Raw genomic sequence first — 24,100 nt, 5'->3', positions numbered from 1 at the left:
GAGGAATTATAGGTGAAGAGGTATCCATTTTCATTAGCACATTGTTTCAAATGATACGATAGAACTTTATTTATTCCAGGAGGCAAATTGGTCAGCCAACAGTCATAAAAAACAAGATACATGAAACATGAAATTAAAGTGACGAATGGAAAGTCCAGGATGGAGGATGTGCAAAGATTGGGGTGGGAGGGGGGTGAGGGGAGTCAGTCAACCCCCGACAGAAGGGGGAAGGAGTTGTCTAGTTTGATAGCCACAGGAAAAAAAGGATCTCCTGTGGCGTTCTGTCCTGCATCTTGGTAGAACAAGTCTGTTGCTGAAGGTGCTCCTCAGGTTGACCAGTGTGTCATGGAGGGGGTTGGCAGTATTGTCCAAGATGCTCCGCAGTTTGAGGAGCATCCTCCTCTTCAAGACCACCTACAATGAATCGAACTCCATTCATAATATATGATACCAGAAGCACATTACAATCACACAACACAAAATATAAGTAAACAAAGTGACTATAAACATATTTTTCGTGTCATTTCTCAGATTTACATGAAATATAAGTGTCCAGTCAATCGACACAGCAAAAAATTAGTACTTAAGCAGTTATCAAAACAGCGCATTTTTTTGTTCATTTTCATTAAGTAAACTTTCACAAGTTGTGAAATGTATAGATGTTTTTCCCCCAATGAATATCCAGAAGTAAATTTTAGAAATATCAGTATCTAAATAGCTTGTACACCCATTATTGTTTCACACTTGAATAAAATTACGATGCTTTTGTACTTACCCAACGTTTCTATGGTGATTGATCTTGCCTAAATTCCATAGAGATGAGCTGGGTCTTTCTCAAATGATAAAATCGGAATGGGGCAAAAGAACCTGAAATGGAATAAATGATATAGTATTGCATTTATTAAAAAGTTGGAATATAGAAATTAAATAATCTTTAAATGATAATTTTTGAAATATGGAAATTAAACATTTATATAACAAATAATAATCACACACACACACAATACTTTGCTTATATCTCTGCAATCTGCACCAAATTTCTCCAATTAGAGATGTATGAAGATATCCCATCAGAAAGTATTTGCACACCATATTGGTAAACAAAAAATGCATGTGTAGATTTCTCAGTCACTTTGTTTGAAGTTTCAAATATTTTGTCATGGTTCTTCATTTACAAAATATGGGCATTTTTGTCAAAAGTCAAGCTCTGTTGGCTATTCCTAATTTTTCCTCAAGGTGGTAACAGTCAGCTGCCTTCTTAAACTCCTGCAGTCCTTTTGTTGAAAATGCTCCTAATGATATTACTGAGAAGAGCACCGGAACAATGAGCAAATGGTAAGATATTTCAAAATCTGAATGTTGAGTGACTGACAATAGACAATAGGTGCAGGAGTAGGCCATTCAGCCCATCGAGCCAGCACCAACATTCAATGCAATCATGGCTGATCACTCTCAATCAGTACCCCGTTCCTGCCTTCTCCCCATACCCCCTCACTCCGCTATCCTTAAGAGCTCTATCCAGCTCTCTCTTGAAAGCATCCAACGAACTGGCCTCCACTGCCTTCTGAGGCAGAGAATTCCACACCTTCACCACTCTCTGACTGAAAAAGTTCTTCCTCATCTCCGATCAACTGGCAAAGGAACCAGCAGGATCTTTTTCAGTTCAGTTCAGTTTAATTTATTGTCACACTAGACCAAGTGGACCCGTTGGGCCAAAACCTCTCCTGCATTGGTGCAGTACCCTCTTCCCCCCTCCCCCCATCCCCCAGGCCAGGCCCAGGCCTCCACCAATGGCTGGCCTCCCAACGCTGCTGCCATCTTTCCCCTTGGCCCACTTCAGGCCCAGGCTCCGGCTGCTTCCCCCAGCACCAGGCCTGGCTCCCGCTGCTTCGGAGCCGGCAAACCCGCCCCCAAGAGACAGGGTGGCCGAGCCCTGCTCCTACCCGAGATCAATGGGCCCCAACTGCGCAGGCGCGGACGCGTTTGTTCTGCGAATGCGGTGGTCATCTTACGTAAGTACCAGATCAACAGGGCCCCAACTGCGCATGCGCGGTTTTTTTTACTTTAAAATATGAATAACTTTAAAAATATAACACCGATTTCAATTAAACTTCTTCAATTAGCACCAAAGGGACGACGGTGAGTAAGGTGGGCCTAAAATTGGCGCGCTATCGTGTACCGATTTACCTGTAGTTTAGGAACAAACAAACAAACAAGAGTTTTAGTGTATAGATGTAACGAGGTAAGTGAAAAGCTTTTAGTTGTGTGCTAACCAGTTACCAGAAACGCAATACATGATTGCAATCGATCCATTTACAATGTATAGTTGCATGATAAGAGAATAACGTTTAGTGCAAGGTAAACCTAGCAAAGTGTGATCAAAGATAGTCCGAGGGTCATCAGAGAGGTAGATAGTAGTTCAGCACTGCTCTTTGGTTGTGGTAGAATGATTTAGTTGACTGATAACAGCTAGGAAGAAACTTTCCCTGAATCTGGTGGTGTGCGATTTCTCACTTCTATAACTTTTGCCTGATGGGAGAGGAGAGAAGAGGGAGTGGCCAGGGTACAACTCGTCCTTGATCATGCTGCTGGCCTTGCCAAAGCAGCGCGAGGTATAAATGGAGTTAATAGAAGGGAGGTTGGTTTGTGCGATGGTCTGGACTGTGTCCACAATTCACTGCAATTTCTTGCAGTCTTGGATGGAACTGTTCCCAAACCAAGCTGTGATGCATCCTGATAAAATGCTTTCTCTGGTGCATCTGTACAAGTTGGTGAGAGTTGTAGTGTGTCTAAGGAAGTAGAGGCGTTGGTGCACTTTGTCAGATTTTAATAAAGGCCATTTTTACACACTTTGGTTTCACCATGTAGAAATTATAGCAGTGTTTATATATAGTCACCCCATTTCAGGGCACCATAATGTTTGGGACACAGCAATGTCACGTAAATGAAAATTGTCATGTTTAGTATTTTGTTATATATCCTTTCCATGCAATGATTGCTTGAAGTCTACGATTCATGGACATCATCAGTTGCTGGGTGTCTTCTCTGGTGATGCTCTGCCAGGCCTGTATTGCAGCCATCTTTCGCTTATGCTTGTTTTGGGGGCAAGTCCCCTTCAGTTTTCGCTTCAGCATATAAAAGGCGTGCTCAATTGGCTTCAGATCAGATGATTGACTTGGCCACACAAGAATTTACCATTTTTTAGGTTTGAAAAACTCCTCTGTTGCTTTAGCAGTATGTTTGGGATCATTGTTTTGCTGTAGAATGAACTGCCGGCCAATGAGTTTTGAGGAATGCATTATGCTACCACCATCAGCACTTGTATCATCAATGACGATAAGTGAGCCAGTACCTTCAGCAGCCATACATGCCCAGGCCATAACACCCCCACCACCGTGTTTCACAGATGAGATGGTATGTTTTGGATTTTGGGCAGTTCCTTCTCTCCTCCATCTTTGCTCTTACCATCACTCTAATATAAGTTAATCTACATCTCATCTGTCCACAAGACCTTTTTCCCTGAATTGTGGTTGCTCTTTTAAGTACTTCTTGGCAAACTGTAACCTGGCCATCCTATTTTTGCGGCTAACCAGTGGTTTGCATCTTGCAGTGTTGCCTCTGTATTTCTGTTCATGAAGTCAGTGGTCATTGACAAATCCACACCTGACTCCTGAAGAGTGTTTCTGATCTGTCGGACAGGTGTTTGGGAATATTTCTTTATTATAGAGAGAATTCTTCTGTCATCAGCTGTGGAGGTCTTCCTTGGCCTGCCAGTACCTTTGCAATGAGTAAGCTCACCAGTGCTCTCTTTCTTCTTAATGATGTTCCAAACAGTTGATTTTGGTAAGCCTAAGGTTTGGCTGATATCTCTAACAGTTTTATTCTTGTTTCTCAGTCTCATAATGACTTCTTTGAGTTTCATTGGCACAATGTTGACGTACACGCCACTGGAAATAAATGGGTCTACTGTGGATAGGGTGAGCAGTTTTAAATACCTGGGAGTCCACATCAAAGAGGATCTGACATGGACAACGCACATTGCCGCACTGGTGGGTAAGGCAAAGCAGTGCCTTTACCACCTTAGACGGCTGAGGAATTCAGAGTGTCTCTGAGGATCCTTCAATGCTTCTACTCTGGGGCTGTAGAGAGCATCCAGTCCGGCAACATCACAGTCTGGTTTGGGAACAGCTCTGCCCAGGACAGGAAGGCCCTGCAGAGAGTAATGCGTTCGGCAGAACGCACCATGGGAACTACACTCGCCCCCCTGCAGGACCTATATATCAGGTGGCGTAGATCGAGAGCAAGCAAGATTATGAGGGACCCCTGCAACCCCAGCAACGGACTGTTCCAGCTGCTACGGTCAGGAAAATGCCTCCGCTGTCACGCTGTGAAAACGGAGAGGATGAGACGGAGTTTCTTCCCACAGGCCATCAGGACTGTTAACTATTATAACTCCAGGGACTAAATTTTGTCTTCTCTATATTAACTTTGATTTATATGCTGTAACTGTAATTCTTTTTTGCACAATCCGCAGGCATTGCCATTTTCATTTCACTGCACATCGTGTATGTGTATGTGACAAATAAACTTGACTTGACTTGAACTTTGGTCCTCATGTTGATAAACAGCAATAAAAGGTTTGAAAGGTGATGGAAAGACTGGAAGAAAGATTAGGTGCTGAGAGCTCTCTTACACCTGCATTAAGGAGGCATTTAAACACACCTGAGCAATTACACACACCTGTGAAGCCACGTGTCCCAAACATTATGGTGCCCTGAGATGGGGGGACTATGTATAAACACAGTTGTAATTTCTACATGGTGAAACCAAAATGTATAAAAATACCCTTTAATAAAATCTGACAATGTGCACTTTAACCACGTGATTTTTGCTATTACAAATCTCAAATTGTGGAGAACAGAGGCAATAAATAAATTATTGGTCTTTGTCCCAAACATTATGGAGGGCACTGTATAATGGTATTAAAGGCAGAACTGTAGTCAAACAGAGGAGGCTGACATCGGTGTCTCTTTTACCCAGGTGTTCTTGGGATGAGTGTAGGGCTAGGGCAATGGCATCGTTCGTGGACCTATTGTGGCAGTAGACAAACTGCAGTGAGTCAAGGCTGCTGGGTAGACTGGATTTTGGTTTCAGGGGGTATGGGGAGAAGGAGGGAACGGGGTACTGATTGAGAATGATCAGCCATGATCACATTGAATGGTAGTGCTGGCTCGAAGGGCCGAATGGCCTACTCCTACACCTATTGTCTATTGTGTGTTCCATAACTAGCCTCTCAAAGCAGCAAGATCTTATGTAGAAACAAGGAATTGCAGATGCCAGTTTACAACAAAAAAAAAGATGCAAGGCAAATCAGGTCAGGAAGCATCTCTGGAGAACATGGATGGCGATATTTCAGGTTGGGACTCTTTTTCAAACTGATCTTAAGTGCTTGCTTCATAGCAGGTCACGGAATAGGTACTTGAATACTATCTTTCAAGAATGAATCCTATTGAAGAATGCTGCCTTGGTGACACCAGACATATAAACAATATTTAAATTGAGAACAACCCAAGAAACCATCAACACCCTCAAACTGCTCAACTTAATTCAAAATTTCATTTTACAACACATCTGAAAGACGAGAGGTATAATTTTCAGGCTAAACATAAACTTCACTTCCTTGCCATTTATTCTATTATCCTCCTGGGCACATAGGTTGAGGTAGTAGGTAAATTATTGGCATCTTGTTCAATTAAGAATAGAATTTCAGATCCTCCATTCTCTTAATCACCAAACCTTGCAATGCCATAAATAACAGCTACTGTTCTCCCCCCCAAAAATTATTTTTTTGGAACTATAGAAACAAGTTTCAGCTGTGAATTTGTCATTATATCTAACATCATTATGCTCGAGGAAAATGGAAATGTAAACTCTGGCAATTGAAATATTTGATCATTATTATTTTAATATGATTAATAATTCTCATTCCTAAACACTTTGAATGAAAACTCAACTTGTTCACATTTGGTTTAAAAAAAACACGCTCCACATTCAAAAACCACAATGTCATCACAAGCCAGTCCTTTTGACGATCTGGGGCTGTTCCAGGTTCTCGAGGACAACTTGCATCCCTTTGGCAGGACAACTATTGAACCGAGAATATGTATTCTTACTTTTATTATTTTTATGAACTTTCTGATTAAATGTCCTCAGTACTATTGATGCCACAGGTTCCACAAAATCTTTGATACTCTTGCCCCGTCCCAGTGTGAGAGCTTTTCCTTTATGCCACTCAAGAATAAGGGTTTGTCACTGCCGTCTAGTGTGTTTATAGCTAGCAAACAAAATTTATTTGAAGCCAGTGCTTAAAAAAAACAAGGCCACTCTGTGGCATCATGATTATTTTGCAAACTCTCAGCTGGCAGTGAAAGCCTACACAGTTCAGAATGCACAATGGGCACATTCAAGAATTCTTAATTGAAGGCAAATAAATAATGATCAAATTCCTCTCTAAATTCCACCATGTATTGCAAGAAAGATTTCTCAAAACATGTTTTCTGATGAGATGTGATTAATGTAAAATATTAACTCTGTTACTTTCTCCATAGATGCTGTCTAGCCTGCTGAGTAGATAACCATTTTGTGTTATTGTTTCATGTTCTTTTTTAAGTGCTGCTCTGCTGGTACAGATGCCCCAGAGAATTTAAAACTGATCACAGTGATCACTGCACAATTTGCATTTATTTTACAATGTTATTGTCACTGGAAAATATATGGTTTAAACTCATATTATGGGTAAATATTTTAATATTCTTAAAGAGAAGGCATTAAATGACAGGACAACTGTGAGAACAGTCTGAAGTTAGGGCGGCACGGTAGCGCAGCGGTAGAGTTGCTGCTTTACAGCGAATGCAGCACCGGAGACTCAGGTTCGATCCTGACTACGGGTGCTGCACTGTAAGGAGTTTGTACGTTCTCCCTGTGACCTGCGTGGGTTTTCTCCGAGATCTTCGGTTTCCTCCCACACTCCAAAGACGTACAGGTATGTAGGTTAATTGGCTGGGTAAATGTAAAAATGTCCCTAGTGGGTGTAGGATAGTGTTAATGTGCGGGGATCACTGGGCGGCACGGACTTGGAGGGCCGAAAAGGCCTGTTTCCGGCTGTATATATATGATATGATATGATAAGGGTCTCGACCTGAAACATCACCCATTCCTTCTCTCCAAAGATGCTGCCTGACCCACTGAGTTACTCCAGCATTTTGTGTCTACCTTCGATTTAAACCAGGATCTGCAGTTCCTTCCTGTACAACTGTAAAATATGTGGTCATTCTTTTTGTTTTGCTAAAACCATCACTTGAAACATTAAATACTGCAACCAAGAGGAAACAGAAGGTTCACCTTAAAACATGGATTGATTAGTGAGGTAATGCAGGAACTTAACACTAACTAGTGGCATAATGTCTTAACTTCTTCAACAGTCCTTCAACATCAAGGACTATTTACTTCTGCTCCAGTTCTATGGATTCTGGATGGCTGATGTAATTAATGCGAGTCCTCTGCCAAAGGTGGAGTAGAGGCTGTTTATCAGGATAGACAAGTGGATAGCATGGGAGGCAGTGTGTCCTGGCTCCATCTTTGCAGGGCTTTCGTAAGCTCCCAAAGAAATTCAAGGGTTTTAGTACCCTCCTCGATGCTTCTTCCCCATTTTAAGCATCATGAACAATGGCTAGTGACAATTTTCCTCTGCCTGGCTGTTACAGAGACAACGCTTGGCCAGTGCTACAGGAATCTAACCTTGAATAAATGAACAACATAGTCCACTCTTTTGGATCTATCCTGGCGCAAGTCAATGCTTGGGAGAGAATGCTGGTGTTGGTGCATTTATTCGTCTTTGGATTTAGAGGATTTTATGAAAACACCAATGAAGGCATCTCTCTAAAGCTTCAAGAGCACGGAGCAAGTAGTCCACCTCTCTGAGGTACACAGGACAGAAAGAACACACTGCTTCCTCGTGAACTATAGATTTTGTACAGTGTTTGAAGATTTTCCTCAGAAGGCCAGTCTGTGCCAGCGTACGGGAGACGGTAGTGAATTTCATCGTCATTGCCAGTCTTAATTAGGTATTTAGTGCCAGCTAGTGGAGATGGTTTGTATTGCAATGACCAGCAAAAGATGTCACACCAGGATATAGAAACCTTCATCTAACAGAAAACATGAAGGCACAACAAACTGCTGGATAGTGAGTGAGAAATTGTTCAAAGGACACATGCACAGATCCAACAAACAACACAAGAGACTGCAGATGCTAGAATCTGCAAAAATAAACAACCTGTCTGAAAAAACTCGATGGGTTGAGCAGCATCTGGGAGGGCAAGGGAGGGAGGGCAGTGAAATAGGGTCTGGGACCTGGGAATTTTCTGCACAGTTACAACTCATTAATTGGCTGCAGCAATACAAGGCCAAGGCACATGCAAGAATCACAAGGTTATAACAATGACAAAACAGTGAGTAGTTGTCTCATTTCTCTGACTGCGAGGTAACCTAACAAATGTGAAAAAACAGAGACCAAGATAGCCTTGTTTAAGATTGTTAACAATATTAGATTAAATTCTGAAGGACCCTCCTCACATGGAAGGTGGTGTCTATGTGGAAGTTGTCACCATAATCAGCCGTTGGGACAAACAGTGCAGAAGTATTTAAGGTGAACTTGGGTGCATGAATGGGAAGAGGATATGGAAGGATGGGAACAGATTGTCAGCAACATAAACAGCCGTATGAGCTGTTTATGCACTATTGTATCCAACTCTCAATAATACTCATGAGTGCAATTAATGATTCAGAAGATTATACATAATAAAACAGGTTCAACTGCTTGTATGGGAAATTAAATTTGTCCAGTTTTGAAAGGCACATTAAAATTTGTATACTTAATGATTACTACATGTGGTCCCTCACAGTTCTTCCGTTGAAGCCGAGAAAGTCAGGTGGAGGTTAAATGCAGTCGACGAACAAGATGCATGGGAGCTCAAAACAATGGTCGGGCTACGATGTAGAAGTTGAGTCATGGAAAGAGCGCAATTACCTGAGGTCTGCGAACTGTGAGAGTAAACACACCGTAGTGGGACTTGCTTGTTTTGGAGCATTTTGAGGCTGCTGGTCTCGGTGTTCCAAAAAAAAAAAAAAAGGGCCCACAAGGGAATCTCCTTTTTGAAATGGCAGACATGGCAGATGAGACCTCAAAGGGAGCAAAGTGGGCTATTCTATGCCAGATTCTAGATTGGTTTTAACTGACCAGAAAAGTCAAAAGCTGAGAAAGGAATAAAGGCCAACAATAAGGATGATAACAATGTGAAAGAAACAAATCTCTGTGAAACCATTCTTGATGTCAATTCAGGGAGGGTCTTAATGAAGCAACCAGAGAGGTTGCAAAGCCAGCCTGTAGCAGCTTAACCTATTACGTTGTACTTCAATGTCAAGATTTATTTGCATTGGACACAACTCAAACCTTGATATTGTTACAGTTAATAATCAAGTAATTGTGTTTGACATGTACATGTTCAAACTACACTTCCTACCCAAATGAAGCAACATCATGGCAATGTCAACACATCAATCAAGCTGGTCTGTCAATGAATCATCATACTGTCACCTTCACACATACTCTTATTAAACTCCGGCATATTGCTTTGAATTGGTTCTAAATTCCGATTGCAGCAACTTATTAGCTTTTTATGTGCGCGATAATCCAAGAAACATGGGCCCAAGCGAATTGGTGCGCTGAGGCTACATTTAAAGGAACAACCATAGTTTTACATAACAAAAATTTGTGCATATTCATAATGTTATTCCTTAATTTTATTTCCTCAAATGAACAAATAAAGAGAAATTCAGGACAATGTACATTCAACAAAAATCTTTCCAATAGATTTTCTCTTTATCCTCCCTTGGAATCATTGATTCATTACTGTACAGGTCCACACCAAGTTATTAACATTTGATTTATGTACAGCCCATATTGTACATACAAATGAGCAGAGTTAGGAGAACTTGGTTCATGGCAATATCTGAATGGATGTGTTAATAAATGCCCTGGTTTAATGACATATTGCTATGTTTTTGTATGAATATATTGCCAGCTGGCCACATTTCTGACTTGCCACTGTTTAGATTATAAATAGTTATGAGGAACGGAACTCTGTCATAACCTGGGTGGACAAATTACAACACCAGTCTTGTTAATACATATTAATTCTAGATTTTTTCTAAAGCACTTAAATGAATGTACACATTCATCTCATTTGTTTATTACACAAATAAAAAAACGTTAACAAAAATATATATTACAAATTGGAACGACAATCAATGTGTATTAAACTCATAACTTTGATGGGAGTATATATTTTAGAAATAGCTATAAATCTAAAAAAAAACACACATCATTTATTCCCCTCTGACTCTGGGAGATTGCGGATGGAATTTGCTGAACTGAATAAGACTTTTTACTTGATGAGGGATTTAGTCTGAATCTTCTCAAGGTGATGTGTTATGCGGTTGCAGGAAGAGGCATTGACCTTGACTGGTAGTGGGATATTTAACAATTTACTTTATTTGGAATTATGTGGGTGGGTGGACATTCTACCATCTCGATCCAAATTTTCATACTTTAGAATTAAAGGAGAAATTCATTTAGAGCCGCAAATTCATTATGTTTAACAATTTTATCGGGCGGCACGGTGGCGCACAGCTTCCTTCATAATGGATGTTGCTTTAATTGACTAAATACTTAAAGCTGATAGTAATTTATCATTCTGCAAATCTTTTACCAGCCTATCAACCAGGTACATAATTAACTAGGAAGTGGTGCCAGCATCACTGAGCAGAATACAGTTTTCGCTCAGCTCAAAGCACAGGTACATAATTAAAAGCAGAATTACCCAACAGTACTGTTAAAAAAGTCTGAAAAAAATGCCAGCAACAGCTAAATGAGGAAAAAACAAGAATAGAGCAGAAGATACGGAAAGAAAGGCAGTCAGACAGAATGGAGCAATGGAAATAAGATGCATTGAGTGAGAGCAAAACAAGAACGAGAGAGGTAGACAGGCAGTGGGTCACAGAGAGAGATCAAAAGCAAGCCAACTAAAAAAAAAAATCTCATTTAATTTCATCCCATCATTCACACTTTTATTCTCAACCTGTCCACCAAAGAGATGAAAATCTTAAAGACAGATCAGAATAAAGTACAATGGAAAGAATTATCTTTTAAAATTCTGACACTATCTGCCATAATACACTATTTTTGGATTGAGAAACATCCAAAATTGGATATATTTGAAGCAATGGGCTAGATGAGGATATTTAAAGGAAAAGGATATGAATATCTCAGCAAATAATCAAAAAAACATTCAATTCACTGTCTTTTAATACAACAATTGAAATTTATCTTTCCTTTAGTTTGAGCCAACTTCCAATTGGAAGTTAACTAACATTGCTTAGTTTAGTTTAGAGATGCAGCATGGAAACAAGCCCTTTGTTCCACCAAATCCACGGCAACTATTGATCACCCATTGACACAAACTCCATCTTATCCCACTTTTACATCAACTCGGCACAATTTACAGAGGCCAATTAACCTACAAACCCACGCATCTCAGGGATGTGAGAGGAAGATAGAAGGATGAGAGGAGATCTTATCGAAACGTATAAGATTATTAAGGGGTTGGACACGTTAGAGGCAGGAAACATGTTCCCAATGTTGGGGGAGTCCAGAACAAGGGGCCACAGTTTAAGAATAAGGGGTAGGCCATTTAGAATGGAGATGAGGAAAAACTTTTTCAGTCAGAGAGTTGTGTATCTGTGGAATTCTCTGCCTCAGAAGGCAGTGGAGGCCAATTCTCTGAATGCATTCAAGAGAGAGCTGGATAGAGCTCTTAAGGATAGCGGAGTCAGGGGGTATGGGGAGAAGGCAGGAACGGGGTACTGATTGAGAATGACCAGCCATGATCACATTGAATGGCGGTGCTGGCTTGAAGGGCCGAATGGCCTCCTCCTGCACCTATTGTCTATTGAAATCAGGGCACCCAGAGGAAACCCACATAGTTACAAAGAGAACATGCAAACTCCTCACAGACAGCACTCTAGTCATGATGGAACCCAGATCTCTGGCGCTGTGAGGCAACACTACTGTGAGGCTGTGCCACTTTCTTCTTAAAAATAAAATACCTTGAGATTCGGGGGCCAATCATTAAGAAACAAACTCTTTACTGAAATACACTATGGGTTACTCAGTCAACAGAGAAAAATATGCAGAGAAATAACTTATCTTTGGCTAATAAACCAATGATGCATTGTTTCTGTGGACTTGTTTTTCAGCTGCTCACCCTGAGGAAGTAGCCTAATTTATTTAATTACAATAGTTAGAAGCTTCTCGTTTGACAGCTGTCAGCTATTATCAACTTGCAATAACACTCAAACGGGTAAGGAAACATAACAATTTTCCTGTCATTCTATTTTTTTTCTTGTTTGAAATTATGCAGTCTGTAACATTAAAGTTCTGTTTTCACAGAAATTGTGCGTGTCATTGCTCTTAATAGATTGCAAGATCATGTTGTGTTAAATGAGGGAGAAATACCCAGTGTCAGTGAAAAACTTTGACAAAAATGTCTCCAGAAACAGAGAAAGTATGGTTTCCATTTGATTCTGAAAACAATATTTTGTTTCACAACAGGTATATAGATCAAGTATGCAGCTAGATAAATTAAAGGTTTGATCATGAGTAAAAAGGGCAGCAGTTTTTGGAAAACATTAACAAAATATACTATAGAAGAAGGGTATCGACCCGAAACGTCACCCATTCCTTCTCTCTAGAGATGCTGCCTGTCCCGCTGAGTTACTCCAGCATTTCGTGTCTATATTCGGTGTAAAGCAGTATCTGCAGTTCCTTCTGAAACAAAATATACTATTTGATTTTCTTTGTAGTTGGGCAAGAGAATGCAAGAATTGTAGATGAGTTAAAGAACATGCGATAAGTAGTACGATGACAGCACTCATTCAGGCAGAAAATGATAATGCCTACATTCTTCCCCAAGGAGTATGGTACGTCATCTTCATTGATAGGATATTGTGTTTATAGTTTGTAAAGTTTACTTTAAATCTCCATTGTTACAATAATCAGGAAATTATTCTGGGTAAAAAAAGAAAACATGCAGACACAAGATTGACAAATATACTACATTTCAATTTGCTCTGCCACTACATACTCAGGTGGCATCGCATAGTCATTCTTACTAATTAATCTCTGTTATCCTGATGTCACTGATAATCCCTGCCTTTCTATTGCTTTTCTCTTTTCTCTACTTCACCTGTCAAAAGGGAAACATAATGAGAAATTATGATGAGTAACTGCTAGTTGACGTAGCAGAAGAAGGAGCCGCAACATTGCATCGTCGTCAGAGAGATAACACGGCCTCAGTCACTCTTATCTTATATTCCCAGGTTCCTGTAGCTGCCCACTGCCCACTATCGTTTTCCTACCACAATTCCAGATGTTAGATATTCTAACTCTTCCCATCTAAAGGACGTACTTTTAGAAAGGAGTTGACAAGGAAGTTCTTTAGTCAGACGTGGTATATCTGTGGAATTCATGAACACAGACGGCTCTGGAGGCCGTCATTGGGTATTTTTAAAGCAGAGATTGACAGGTTCTTGATTAGTAAAGGTGTCAAATTTTACAGGGAGAAGGCATGAGAACGGGAGGGGAAGACAGATCCGCCATGACTGAATGATGGAGTAGACTTGATGGACCAAATAGCCTAATTCTGCACTATGACTTATGAACTTAGTTGAATCAATAATTCGAACTTATTATCTGTTGATTGTGCTCTGTTGTCCATAATCTCATTGCGAAAGAAACATCTACCTCCTTAACGGTAATGACATTTGTAAAGGTAATGAGGAAACTGTACCTCATCCATTTCTTACTGTGTTTTAATAATCAATCTTTGACATATTAGAAACTATTCACTCATCTTTTCTATTTGTCAATTGCGATAGAAATGGCTGGTCTCAACATTCAACTGATAGTTGCATTTTAAAATGTAAAATATTAAAGCATGAACAAAGTGACTGTAATGGCAACTTACCGACTTTTCCAGTAACTTCTTTTCCGATTGCCATTTCTACACAGGGAGTAGGAGTGATCTTTTGCAGACCCAACAGAACAGATCTTCCAGTCGTTATTTCCAGTTTAATTGGCTGTTTATAGGGCCCTAGTGAGACCGCACCTGGAGTACTGTGTGCAGTTTTGGTCTCCAAATTTGAGGAAGGATATTCTTGCTATTGAGGGCGTGCAGCGTAGGTTTACTAGGTTAATTCCCGGAATGGCGGGACTGTCGTATGTTGAAAGACTGGAGCGGCTAGGCTTGTAAACACTGGAATTTAGAAGGATGAGAGGGGATCTTATCGAAACATATAAGATTATTAAGGGGTTGGACACGTTAGAGGCAGGAAACATGTTCCCAATGTTGGGGGAGTCCAGAAGCAGGGGCCACAGTTTAAGAATAAGGGGTAGGCCATTTAGAACGGAGATGAGGAAAAACATTTTCAGTCAGAGAGTTGTAAATCTGTGGAATTCACTGCCTCAGAAGGCAGTGGAGGCCAGTTCGTTGGATGCTTTCAAGAGAGAGCTGGATAGAGCTCTTAAGGATAGCGGAGTGAGGGGGTATGGGGAGAAGGCAGGAATGGGGTACTGATTGAGAGTGATCAGCCATGATCGCATTGAATGGCGGTGCTGGCTCGAAGGGCTGAATGGCCTACTCCTGCACCTATTGTCTATCAATGCCATCAATGCATATCGGACAAAATTACCTTGGAAAGTTATGCAAAACTTTTTTTCATATGTGTAACATGTTACAAATAAGCAATATTAAACCTATTTAGGATAGTGGGAACGATAACTGTGTTTGAAATAGCTGTACTTCAAAACAATTTATTTGGTCAAGAAAATTTGAATGCTAATTAGAAGATCCAACACTTGATTAATGCTAAATTTCTTGATTTTCTTAAACATATAATGTACCATCAACACTTCAATCTGTTCCACTCATTCCCTTGAAATACCTTCATTCTTTCCCCTTTTTCTTCACCTCCTCCCTCATTGAAGTACCAATCTTCAACTTTATTTCAATCCATTATATCTTACCTGAACTTCTCAACTTTAGTCAGATTTCCTGCCCCACGATTCAAAGGCTAACTAAAGGTAACCAATATGTATCATGATCCCTTCTACCTTCCCATGTAATTATCAGGCAAGAGGGAGGTTGGAAGTACAGAGCAAGTAACGCCAACCCGGCGGAAGATTAAAGTTCAGAACAGGCAAGTGTGTTTTTTCTTTAACTAATTCCAAAGCTGGCCCAACCTCTCCAGTTAAGTGTGCTTAGGTGGGTGGTCTGTGCAACCAAAGGACTCAAATAAATTGTATGCACGTTACACCACATGCTGCTTGCATCTCGTTTGGCTTCATCTGCATGCCTAACAACTCTAGTCCTTATGCATATTATTTGCATGCCGAACCCAGAACAATCTTCACCAACTCTGTACCCACTTAAACATTTTAAGATTAGCTAATAACTTAATATCTTCCCCTGTTACAATAACCATCGACTTTTTATCAGGGACATCACCCATCATTGTCCCTTTCACAGCAAATTCATTTAAAACAGGGGTTTCCAAACAATGGCCTGTGGGCCACATCCGGCCCGCCAAGAGATTTTAACACGTTCCATGCTACAGCTCGGCTTCCCCTGTCTTCTCCCATCAGCGCGTCTCCGGCTCCCTTCCGGTGCTCCGAGTGTCCCGACACCCCTCCCTGTTCCTGCGCTCCTCCAGGCTCGGCGCCCCTGCTCCGCGCCTCACTTCCTGCAGCACTTCAGCACTCGCCCCTGCTGGCCCTCCAGCCCTTCTCAACACCTCGAGGCTGGGGCCGTCAAGCAGAGCCGTGCCCTGGCCCAGCGCTCGCTGCTTCTGCCACTGCACACCCTCCAGGCCCCTCGGCTCGGGTTTTTCCCGCTGCTCCTCTCCCAGCTCGCTCAACCCCGTCCTTTCCTCCTCCTTCTCCCCCCGTTCAGCGGCCCTCTGCTTCTTGGCCTTGCTCTCCTGCCTCCCTTCCCGCCCGCATTTCCCCTTCTCCCGCCGGCTTGCCAGACATCTTCCCAGCTGCTTGCGTCAGCGGGCTTTACAGCCCTTCTCCCAGTTCCTCTTCCTCCGCCAGATCCTCCAGCTTCTTCCCCATTTTTTACTGCACAAAAATTGACCATTTGGCCGTTTTTTTCAAGGAAAGAACGTACCTGTTGCATGTGTTACTAGTGAATGCCGGAAGCTGCCAGGTACTCTAGATGGCTTGAATTTCTTCCATTTGTTTTACAAGTTCTTTTTCAAGATCATTAAATTTATAAAACTGACATTTCTTTATTTTTTCCTACAGTCCGCAAAAATGTGCCAAATATGTAATGTGGCCCTCATGCTGAAAAGTTTGGAGGCCCCTGATTTAAAACATCAGGTTCAATCATTATAATGGATTTCTTGTTAAGTACCATCCACCACAATAACTAAATTCTGCTGTCCATCATTTAAGCTTCATTAAAATTTATTTAGTCTTTCATCCCAATCCGAGCTAGATTTAAATAGCAACTAGCCCATCAACACAGCCTGCTCTCGTTATTACAGACCTTATAACAGATTTCAGTTATAGTGGAGGGCGAAATCTGGTGTAACAGATTGTGGTCTCATTGAGTGGTGTCCACTATGTGGCTGGAGCCAATGTTGTCGCAGTCTATATTTACCTTTCCTGTTGATTGTGTGTCTGGTTTAGCATATGTTTTATTGGCTGTCTTTCCAATATTGTACATATTTACTCCCCCCCCCCCCCCCCCCCATGGTCCATTATACTGAGGGTTATATATGCATCATGCATCAAAAAGGCCAATCTTATTTTAAAAGATAAATAAATAAGGCTCCACACAAGTCATTAAAATTCTGCCTCTGCACTTTTGCATCAACATTAAATATTAGAACTAGAAATACCTCAACATTGCAAGTTCTGAAATTTTCAAGTTCCATCTTCCGCATGCAAAACATAAGCATAACCACAACAATTGCCAGGCATGCAGGATGAAGTCAAATGAGATGCAAGCAGTTTTTGATTTCAGATGTGCAAAACTTATTTTGGGCCCATAAGTGGCACAAACCACCCACCAAAACAGGTTTGCCTGGAGAAGTTGGGCCAGCATTGGAATTAGTTAAAGAATTAGTTGATGCTTCTTTGTTCTTCTGCCAGTTTGGCATTGGTTGCTCTGCACCTCAAACCTCCCTTTTGCCTGATGACACGAGGCATCCAATTGCATGTATGGTGCAACAACCCCCCCACCCCAAAACCCCACAACAGGACATCATGTCCAAAAACCCATGCACCATCTGACTACTTGCCTGATACCTTACCATCTGTGTGCCTACCCTCAACACCTGATTATGACACCGACCTCCCCACACTTTACCCGACTCCCTTGCAATTGCATGTTCAACTACACACCACAACCTCATCACGTATTCAGTCATACATTCCTATCAAATAACCATCTGACTTCATCCAATCTCCAGTCCGACTCACAAGCCACTTTTGCGATTGATTTATTTGATACAGTGTATAACATCCTGTATAAAGCGCAAACTGCTGTGAGAAAACTGCCTTGCACACTGCTGTCATGGACTTCCTACACAGCATTGGTGTAATGAGTTTACCTCTTTAACCTAGTTTCCCTCATTTGATTTCCAATCATTTCATTTTACATCGACTTTCTGGCTCTGCAAGTTTCATGTTAGCTTGCCAGCATTAATTTAAAGGACATTAGCAACAAAAGGCCACCATCAGTTGATGTAAAAGTGATGTAGAGAAAGGAATTACAATAGAACTGCTGCATAACACACATTGGGAAAGAATCGACACCCAGGGAGTTGATTCTCTCCAGATAACTCAAACCTTGATTGGAACTATTACCAGTATAAAACTAAATACTTTGCATGGAAACACAAGAAACTGCAAGCGATGGAATCTTGAACCAAACACAAAGTGCCAGAGAACAAAAGCAGATTATGGCACCATCTGGAGGGGATATGTACAGCAAATGTTTCAGGCCAGGACCATCTTCAGATTGAAACCCAACACATCACTTGTCCAGATGCTGCCTGACCCACTGAGTTCTCCAGCAGTAATTGCTTAATTACTTTACAATTCTGGCAAGCTTGCCTCATTGAGGAAATACAGCGGATAGCTGTGTACTTAACAGCAGAGATAAAATGTCCTTTTACACTTTCCAGAAGTTGATCATAACCACATATGTCTCGGCTTTTCAACTACACATCCAAGCATTATCTCTATCTGGACCCCTGATAACTTTATACACTTCAATCACGACTGCCTTTAGCTTTTGTTCCAAAAAACAGAATGCAACATCGTAGTTAAAATGTCCCAATCCTGGCCCTATTCACATAAATCTCCCCTGCTCCATCTCAAAAACAATAAGGTAGACACAAAATGCTGGAGTAACTCAGCGGGATAGGCAGCATCTCTGGAGAGAAGGAATGGGTGATGTTTCAGATCAAGACCCTTTTTCAGACTGATGTCAGGAGAGTGGGCGGCACAGAGATAATAATATATTCCTTTATTCGTCCCACACCGGGGAAATAAAATGTAGTCGGAGATAGTAAGACTGGTAGGAGAACTGGGAAGGGGAGGGGATGGAGAGAGAGGGAAAGCAAGGGCTACTTGAAGTTAGAGAAGTCAATGTTCATACCGCTGGGGTGCAAGCTACCCAAGCAAAATTCGAGGTGCTGTTCCTCCAATTTGCACTGGGCCTCACTCCGACAATGGAGGAGGCCCAGGACAGAAAGGTCAGTGTGGGAATGGGAGGGGGGCTTAAAGTGTTGAGCAACCGGGAGATCAGGTAGGTTTAGGCAAACCGAGCGGAGGTGTACAGCGAAAAGATCGACGAGCCTATGCTTGGCCTCGCCGATATACAGGAGTCCACACCTGGAACAGCGGATACAGTAGATGAGCCTGGAGGATGTGCAAGTGAACCTCTGCCTCACCTGAAAAGACTGTTGGGGTCCTTGGACGGAGTCGAGGGGGGGGGGGGTTAGGCACAGATGTTGCATCTCCTGTGGTTGCAGGGGAAAGTACCTGGGGAGTGCATGGTTTGGGTGGGAAGGGACGAGTTAACCAGGGAGTTGCGGAGGGAACAGTCTGCGGAAAGCAGAAAGGGGTGGAGATGGGAAGATGTGGCCAGTAGTGGGATCCTGTTGGAGGTGGTGAAGATGTCGGAGGATTATGTGCTGTATGCGATGGTTGATGGGGTGGAAGGTGAGGATAACGGGGACTCGGTCTTCGTTACAAATGGGGGGAGGGGGAGCAAGAGCAGAGCTGCGGGATATTGAAGAGACCCCAGTGAGAGCCTCATTTATAATGGAAGAGGGGAACCCCCGTTCTCTAAAGAATCAAGACATTTCTGGTATGGAACACCTCATCCTGGGCACAGATGCAGCGTAGATGGAGGAATTGGGAGTTGGGGACGGAGTCTTTACAGGTTGGAAGAAGTGTAGTCTAGATCGCTGTGGGAGTCAGTGGGTTTGTAATAGATGTGTAGGAAAATAACTCCCCCTTCCTAGTTCTCCCACTGTCTTCCTGTCCACCTATATCCTTTCTTTGTCCCACCCCCTTGACACAGTCAAGGATCTCGACCCAAAACGTCACCCATTCCTTCTCTCCTAGATGCTGCCTGACCTGCTGAGTTACTCCAGCATTCTGTGATACCAGGTTTGTAATAGATGTCAGTCAATAGTCTGTCTCCTATGATGGAGATGGTGAGAACTAGGAATGGTAGGGAAATGTCGGAGATGGTCCAAGTGAATTTGATTGCAGGATGGAAATTAACAATAATATCTTTCCTGGACAGTAGTAATTGGAATTTTGTACAAAAACCTCATGCAAGGCCAACCAAACATGTATAAACGGATAGTGCAACATGTGGTACAATCCAACAGTATGCCAATTTTGTACACTATGCTTCAACAGCATGTTTTCTATGGTGCATCTGTAGAAGCAAACATAACAAATATAATTCAGTTGAAGGTGGACTTTGCCACATCTTCCCATAGGACTGGAAACTCAATGAACATACATATTTTGAGGAGTTTCACAGTGGGCATACTTTGTCCAGACCCAAACATCATATCCATTTCCTTCCACAAATGCTACCTGACCCATTAAGTTCCTCCAGCAGATTGTTTTTATGCTAAAACGTACATATTCTTTCATGCAGTGCAAACTCAAAAATTATACAGATGGCTATGAAAGTAACACAAAATAATGAAAGTTTTATTCAGAGCACAAGATAATTTTCATCACTAAGTTTGAAGTTAGTGCAGAAACTCAAAGATCTGAAATTTTTTTTGTGGTATGCATTATCTGCAGGTGAAATGAACTCTACACATGCACTAACAAGGTTAGTACATGTTTAGTTCATTTCATTAGCAAATGACACATGCCACAAAACAATTTGGAGGCTGCGTTTCAGCAATAACTTCAAACTTAGGTCGATGAAGACTTTGTTAAGGACATCTCTTCCAAATATGCTGCTGAACAGCACCTGGATTAGCATATACAAAATAACCATATATTGGCACCAGATCCAGTGTTTTGAATAATTTGGTTAAATTTAAGGACAACAAAAATTACAACGAATTGACCCTGAAATTATTGAGTGATATAGAAATTACACTCCAGCTCTACATATCAAGCTATTTCTCTAGGTAAGGGAAAACAAGTAACCAGCACAATTTTCTAAAGGGGAATCATGCTTGAAAACCTCATGAATTGTGACCTCCTCTACATCGGCGAGACAAAGCACAGAAAAGGCGACCAATTTGTGGAATACCTGAGCTCCATATGCAATGGTCATCCTGAGCTCCCAGTGCATGCCATTGCCCACATTCCCTTTGTCTTCAATCACATCCTTTTGCTCCCTCCCCAGCTGCTTCCATCTATAAATTCATTTCATGCATTGGCCTTTCCACCGGCTCCCATCTGATTCTGGTCTTTTAGTTACCATAATTGTATCTATTACGTACTCTGGTGGTCCCAATACACACTACCCGCTGTGTAAAATAAATACTCCCCAGGTCCCTTTTAAGTCTTTCCCCTCTCAGAAACCTATGCTCGCTACTTCAAGACTGGGGAAAATGTGGCTATTTATATTCTAAGTTCTAAGAATCGAATATAAAGATGCGACAAGCACTTAGATTATATCTCACATCCCTTTCAACATGTCAAAACAGTTTACACCCTTACTTCAAATAAAGCACACTCAGTCATTAGATGAAGAGATGGAGACAACTGCAGATGCTGGAATCTTGAAGAAAATACAAGTGCTAGGCTACCTTACTGCATCAGGCAGCATCTCTTGAGGACATGAATAGGCAATGTTTCGGTTCAAGAACCTTATTCGCCTGGATTCGACATCCATGGCAGGTCTGGAAGAAGGGTCCCAACCCAAAAGGCTGCCTATTCGAATTCTCCAGAGATGTCGCCCGATGTGCAGACTTTAGCAAGAACCTGGACCCATTACAATTTGCTTACCGCCACAATAGATCAATGGTTACTCACACTCAGCAATGGACCACTTGGACAATAAGAACACCTACACCGGCCATCTTTCCCTTCCACAAATGCTGCCTGACCCATTGAATTACTGCAGCACTTTGTGTTTTGTTCAAGATTCCAGCATCTACAGTGTCTTGCCTCTCCATTGAAATGCCATGCTTCTAATTCCATCAGTCTGCACCCAACTGAAACCCTGAGTCTCATTTTATTAACCAGGAAATCACCCTGCATCGTCCAAAAATGCAAGGATGATGTCCAAGCTATTTTCAGAGAGAATTATGTTGCATAAATAAATAAAAATTATTACAACTGCTTTCACAAATTCAATGCATCCAGTGAGATGACACACTTACAGCAGCAACAGAAATGAACTACTTACAGACACAAACAGCATTGCTCTGAAACATGCACTTCAGCGCCCTTGAACATATATCAGATTCAGGCCACTGTAAACATGAATAGATGTAGATATTGTACAGTCATAAAAACAAAGCAGTTCCTGATTTCATCCAACATAAATTCCATCCAACATGACAAAAGAACCTGTATCTGCATATCTATATCTTTCTTGACCCCAGGATGTGTTAAACATTTTTTAGTGAACTATATTTGCATTCTCAGTGGCCTCTGGAGATTGTATCCGTACTTCTTTTATGTTAACCTGAAATATCAATTCAGTTACTCTTTCCGCAGATCCTGCCTGACCTTCTGAATATTTCCAGCATTCTCAATTTTTAGTTTTATCTTAAAAGATCGATCTAATGATTTAAAACCAATGGAGTGCGGAGTCTGCACACTGTGGCCACGTGCGTTTCCTCTGGGTGCTCTGGTTTGCTCCCACATCCAAAAGTCATGCGGGTTTGTAGATTAATTAGTTAGCCTCTGTAAAATTGTCCTGTGTGTTGGGAGTGGATGAGGAAGTGAGAAAACATAGACCTAATATGAACAGGTGATCGATGGTCAGCATGGACCCGTTGGGCCAAAAGGTCTCATTCCATGTTGTATCTCTAAGCTAAACTAATATTTCACTCAATTAATAGAATCACACTAAATAAAAGGGAGAGTTTTGAACAGCTGAACCAACCATAAGAACATTAGAAACAGGAGCAAAACTAAGCCACTGCTCTTCCATTCAGGACAAAAAACGAATTCTCAACAATTTTGCTCTCATATAACTTGATTCTCGTGACCTCTGTTTTAAATGTACTGGATCACTAAGCCCACTACCCTTTGGAGGTAAACAATTTCAAAGAAGAAATTTCTCCTCATCTATATCTTAAATATCTTACTACTTATTCTTGACAGCTCAGCCAAGGAAAACACTACCCTGCATCCTATGCTACTCAATGGCTAGTTTCAATGGGCTTGAAATATCAGTGACTGTTACATTGTTTAGAAGAATATCATTTCACAACTATCAATACAATCAATTGTTTGTTAATTTCAAAAACAACTCTCCAGAAGTGCTCCGTGAAAATGGTAGTCTGTGCTCTTCAGAGACAATAGTCTCTGATTACTGCGGGAAAAATACATTAAAATGCTTTTTTTCCCTCACGAGTGATTCGCACCCGACTTTAATAATATGTACACCTAAGTTAAATAGCGAATGGGCATGCAATCCAAGCTCAGCAACTGAACCTAAACTATGTGGCCTCAATACTCCCTTTCGGAATTGTGTATGGCTTGATTGAAGTTACATACAGTATGTTTTGATCTGACTGGATTGAACGTAAGTAAAAGTTTTACGATGTATCTCAGTACCAATCCAGATTTCAATTTCGGTGAACAAGCAAGCTGCAAAATAAAAGTACATCCCAATCGTCCAATCACCAATGATAGACAAATCTGAAGCATTTGACACACTTTCAGCCAGAAGTGCTGAGTGTGGCCTTCTACTGGGGTCCCAATCACCACACACGCCACCCTTGAAATATAGGGTTTCAAACAGCAATAACATGTTAAATAAAACATAGCACAATGCAAAATATAATCAAAACGCTCAGTAGATTAAGATTCATCAGATTACATCTAGTTATTAGACCTCATCTTTTTTTCAGATCGCCAGTTTTTGTTCTCCAAGATAAAATTGCCTCATGCACACATGCAATGGTGTAAACGCTGGAAGCTCATAAATCAGCCAATTGTTCACACACAAATACAAGCGGGGAAGGAGTAAACCGGTGACATACTACACGCTTCAGCATAGCACAAAGATTCTTCACAGGGCCAATATCATTCAAAAAACACCCACAGTCCAAAGTTTAGAGCAGGTGGGTTACGGAGGTAAGTTTAAAACAGGAGTTTTGAAATCTTAGAAACTTAGATAATTTCAGAGTTTAGGGAGTTTTTGTGCTTTTTCTCCCGGAGATCACATTCTGAGAAAAATAATCA

The 24,100-nt window shown here is 41.3% G+C and overlaps 1 protein-coding gene across 1 annotated transcript in view; it reads right to left on the bottom strand.

Moving 5' to 3' along the window:
• fryl (furry homolog, like) overlaps positions 1–24,100 on the bottom strand; it is a 275,852-nt gene that overhangs the window by 251,043 nt on the left and 709 nt on the right. The window contains exon 2 of the mRNA XM_078398759.1: positions 776–867. The gene's annotated coding sequence lies outside the window, so the exon portion shown is untranslated. The remainder of the gene's footprint in view (positions 1–775; positions 868–24,100) is intronic.

This window comes from Rhinoraja longicauda, chromosome 1 (genome assembly GCF_053455715.1).
Source record: "Rhinoraja longicauda isolate Sanriku21f chromosome 1, sRhiLon1.1, whole genome shotgun sequence".
Lineage (NCBI taxonomy): Eukaryota > Metazoa > Chordata > Chondrichthyes > Rajiformes > Arhynchobatidae > Rhinoraja > Rhinoraja longicauda.
Note: the sequence above shows the minus strand (reverse complement) of the source record. Positions and strands in the feature narration are given on the sequence as shown.